The sequence below is a fragment of the Myotis brandtii genome, unplaced genomic scaffold (genome assembly GCF_000412655.1).
Source record: "Myotis brandtii unplaced genomic scaffold, ASM41265v1 scaffold1556, whole genome shotgun sequence".
NCBI lineage: Eukaryota > Metazoa > Chordata > Mammalia > Chiroptera > Vespertilionidae > Myotis > Myotis brandtii.
In genome coordinates, this window is record NW_005355648.1 from 44,482 (window position 1) to 49,419 (window position 4,938).

The 4,938-nt window shown below is 52.2% G+C and overlaps 1 protein-coding gene across 2 annotated transcripts in view; it reads right to left on the bottom strand.

The window, feature by feature from the left end:
* BTN1A1 (butyrophilin, subfamily 1, member A1) overlaps positions 1-4,938 on the bottom strand; it is a 16,827-nt gene that overhangs the window by 5,093 nt on the left and 6,796 nt on the right. The window lies entirely within an intron of this gene.

Sequence of the window (4,938 nt, forward strand, 5' to 3'; positions counted from 1 at the left end):
GGGACAGCCAGACACCGGGAGGGCCGAGGACGGATGGGGACCGGGCTCCCCGCCCCAGGGCAGCGTCCCTACGCCCATTCCTGGGGCAGCCCGCCCCACGGCACCCGTTTGGGGCCCAGGCTGAGTATCCAGGGAGAACCGAATGGGGTCATTTCTGTTTACCCTGCGGCCAGGGACAGCGGGGAGACCCACCTGCGTCCACGGGACCTGCGTGCAGCCCGCGCAGATGCAGAAGCAGGAGGGTGAGCAGACACCCGCCGAGGCAGGGGCTGGGGAAGGCGGCCATCGCCCTCCTCCGCTGCAGTCAGTGGGGAGCTTGGCCTGGAAGACAAAGGGCAGTTCTTTCCCCCTCGGAGGCGCCAGGCCTTGCACAGACAAGCCCCGCCCCGCTACACACACACACACCGGCCATCCGCCCACCCAACACCCTAAAAGAACACAATGGGCCCTACAACCCTGAGGAGACAGGAGGTGGGAGCTGTGATACAGCGTGCCCGGGAAGGGGTGCCTGTGAAGGAAGGAATCTTGGAACCACTGTTCTACAAAAACCCTCTTCTTTCAAAGGCAGTGATTTGGTATTTGCTTTAGCAATGATGACAGAGATAACGCGATAGAGGCAGAGGTGGGTGCCCAGGAATGAAGAGGAAAAAGAAGAGGTTGGAGAAGGACAGGGAAGGCGCTGAGAGAGCTAAGGGCATGCAGCGCCCAGGGCCAGAGGGAGGAACATGCCTCCTGGCTGAGCGGGATCTGGGCACCCACCTGGCTCCTTGGAGGAAAGGGCACCTGCCAGGCACTGCCACCGAGTGAGAAGGCTGGGCGCGCCCAGGACCAAGTTAAAGCCACAGAGGAGGAAGGGGCAGTGCCCTCAGGAGCGCCTGCCCCCACCCCATCCCCGACGTATTTACTTTGGAAAGGAGTTTTCCAGCGACAACGGGAAACATCTGCTGCTCAGAGAACAGGGTCTACGCCGAAGCACTGGGCTAACTAAATGGGCAGAGTGGACAGGGAAGGGGGCAAGAGAACGCTGGGAGGAGACGGGAGCTTCCGTTTCTTCATCTCTAAAACGGGAATATGGTTAATAATAACCTTATTCAGAGAGGTTAAGCATGTAAAGCACAAAGCTTACAGTAGGGACATAGAAGAGGGTATGACTTGTATTTTTTTTATTATTTATGTGGGCTGAGAATTCCAGGTAGGCTGTAGGTACCTGTGTGTGATTCGGTTTTTAGGGCCCCAGGGTTGCAATTCCTATTCAAGGTTAAGCCTCTTATTGTTATAGGCTGTACGTACCTGTGTGTGATTTGGTTTTTAGGGCCCCAGGGTTGCCTCCCTGGGAGCAACTCATGAGGCCTGCAATTCCTATTCAAGGTTAAGCCTCTTATTGTTATGGAAAAAGAATATGGAAAAATGCTTTTTAAAAAGTAGAAATCACCCATAATGTCACTGACGGATGATAACCTCTACTCACATGTTAGCATCTTTCATCCCAGGGTTTACTTTACGTGCATGTGCATCAGAAAACAGAACTGACAAGGCTTTCACATAATTTGAAGGGTGGTTAACAGTTATATCATATTGTAGGTTCTTACAGTTCCCAAGACTGTGGGCATCTTGTTTTTTTTGCCTATTATACATAGTACATGTTACACATAGGCTTTGTCCATATCTTTGATAACTTCCTGATATGCTTTCCGATCAATTCCAAGAAATGTAGTCATTGGGTCCAAGGGGATGAGCAGGCCGCCCAAGTTCCTTCCTGGAATGCAGAACCTGACTCACTATCAACAGAACGTCCTCCTCACCTAACCCTGCCTGCACCACTGAAGTGGATCAAGCTGTGATCTTACCATGCTTTTATTTACTTATTTTTAAAAAATATTTTTATTGCTTTCAGAGAGGAAGGGAGAGAGAAACATCAATGATGAGAGAGAATCATGGATCGGCTGCCTCCTGCACACCCCACACTGGGGATGAAGCCTGCAACCCTGGCATGTGCCCTGACTGGGAATCAAACTGTGACCTCTTGGTTCCTAGGTTGACGTTCACCCACTGAACCACGCCGGCCGGGTTTACCATGTATTTATGTAATAGCAAGGCTGGTCACTTTTCATATCCACTCAATATTTTCCAGAATTGAGCTCTTCAGGCCAACCACTCATTTGTTTCCTAGACAGACACATTCTGGTGCTGTTTCATATCCATTTGTATGAGCTTTATAAATTAAAGATGTCAGCTCTGTATTATATTTGTGGCAAAAATCCTTCATTACCACAGTTTAGTCCTGGACTTCTAATTGGGAATATGGTGAAGACCAAACAAATGATTGACCCACCAGACTGCTAGGAGAATGACTTCCCAAATGCAAATCTGATTATTTCACCTTTTGCTTAAAAATCCCTACATATGCCCAGCTGGTGTGGCTCAGTGGTTGAACGTTGAACCATGAACCAGGAGGTCAGGGTTTGATTCCTTGGTCAGGGCACATGCCTGGGTGGTGGGCTTGATCCCCAGTATGGGGCTTGCAGGAGGCAGCTGGGATCAATGACTCTCTCTCATAATTGATGTTTCTGTCCTCTCCTTCTCCCTTCCTCTCTCTGAAATCAATAAAACATATATTTTTTAAATCTCTACAAATCTCCTTAGTGACCCCAGCACCAAGTTCAGGCACCTTAATCAGGGCAAGAAAATGCTGTAGAATTGAGTGTTCTGCTTCCTTCCTCTCCTCTATTTTCTCCAAGGGCCTACACACCCACCGGAGGAATTTGGGTGGAGATGTGGTTGTCTCAACCTGCAACCCCCTCTCAGGCCTTAAGATGGTAGTGTGGTCTCCCTCTCCTCCCGGCTGCTGGCTTTCCATGAATGGTGGGGATGCCCTGGAGAGGGCTCTGGCTCAGGGTTTTGGGTTTGTCTTCTTTGCATGTGGCCTAATCAAGCTAAGACAAAGGACTGGGTGAGGGCATCACGGAGGGCACTGTGTTCTGTGGCTCCTTACTCAGCATTGAGCCCGCTGCTCTTCCCAGGGGCCCACACTGTTGGCACGCTGGTAATAATCAGATAGGGCCCACCGATAGGTTGGCATGGTAGCAATGACATCAATCCCCATTGACCAAGCCCATGTTGAATGGATGTGCACCGTACACTTCGGAGTTCGTGTAGGGGAAGTGCCGGCAGGGCAGTGAGGAGGCCTGGGTGACGTGGTGATGGGTTTCTGTATGGAAGAGGGACTCTTGGGGGTGGGAGAGGTGCAAAGTGCCCTGGGGTCAGGCTGAGTGGGACTGCTGTTGCAATGGAGAATTCCCAGAATGAAGTAAAAGGGAGACAGGACCTCAGAGGAGCCAGTGAAGTGAGGTTGGAGTGAGCTTGCAGGGAGGGACCAGAATCTACCCCGTTGCAGCTCCTCCCTGCCACCTGGTGGGGCGAGTCCTCCAGGTAGGGCTCTGTTCATGGGCTCTAGAAAAATGGCAGACTACAAACCTTAGGGAATTTTAGGGGTGGGCCAGGAATTTATTCACCTTGCTTTCCTCTTGTGGGTCACTCAGGAGGCAGCCGATCAATGATTCTCATCCTTGGTGTTTCTATCTCCCTCTCCCTCTCTGAAATCAATAAATGTATATATATATTAAAAAACAAACTACAAAAACACACTAAAGTCCAGCTAAATACTTGTGGTTTCATTGTCGGCCTGGGGAATTCACTTTGTTAGAATTTCCTTCTTCCTTTCAGGGCAGTAAGGGACTCTTCTTGAAAAACCCATTTCTAGTGAATTTTAGTGACTTGTGCTGTTCGTTCTTCCTGGGAAGCCCCCCCTCAACCCTGGTCTTCATCTGACCTGAGGCAGAGCTCACCCCCTGAGAATAGCCTTCCTGTGGGGTATTTCTTGAAAACAGTTAGTGGCGATTACTTAATTGGCATCTGCCCGAGATTGCGCACCTTCTCTCATGGGCAGATGTGAGAATCCCGTCTCTATTAAAGCCAGACATCAGATTTGCAAAACAAATGGAACAACGCGCCACGCACATCACTAGCATTTATTTTGCAAACAAGTCATCTTTCACAAAAATATGTTATTTATGTCAACCTTAATCTGTTTACAGCTGTCATATAAATATAGATCGACAAACATCTTTGAAGCTGTTCAGTCCAATATAGCAAATATTAGCAGCAAAAATGAGCAAAAGCCCTCTGGGGCCTCTGTCATTTTACGTGAATAAGGCATCCTGAGGCCACAAAGCTGGAAACCAGCGACCTTGCGATGAACTGGTTCCCTGCTCACCTGCTCAGCTGGGCCTTAACCCCCGGTCACTCTCGGTGACCGTGACCGGGTACTGCCCCCTCGATTTTGGCGGGGACACCTGAGCCAGGCCCGATCCGGGGCATCCTCGTCTTTCATCCTCTGTCTACCTGTTTCGTCCTTTCAGCCTGGGAGCCTTGCTGTGTGGGCTGCAAACCGGGTGGGCGGGCTGGACCTGCAGGTGCTGGGACCCTGGGTCAGGCCCTCCCAGCCTGCCGTCCCGCTTCCTCATCCCTGACCTCCAAGGGTGGCTCTTCGTCCTCTCAGGTCCTGGGCACCTGCTGGCCTCACGGCGAGTCCACGGTGCCTGGTGTGGACTCGGGTTCAAGGCCACACGCGTCACCTAATGCTACCGCAGCGGGCTCTCCGCCAGTCGCCGCCCAGCACTTTCTTTGGTTGGGAGCCACCTGGAGCCCTGGGGTCCCCGGGACTGGCCCCTGCCCCCTGGTGACCAGCAAATGAGCTGCTGCAGCAACCGCCTCAGGGGGGAGACGGCCTGGGGCGCGGGGCCTCCGAAGGGGGTCTCCGATGTGACCACAGCGGGTGCGTAGCAGGAGGGGCGGCCAGGGCTCCCCTACTCTCCTCGGAGGCCAGGGAACTGGTGGCTGCGCTCGGTCCCCGCCCCGTGCAGGACCAGCCCCCCCTCA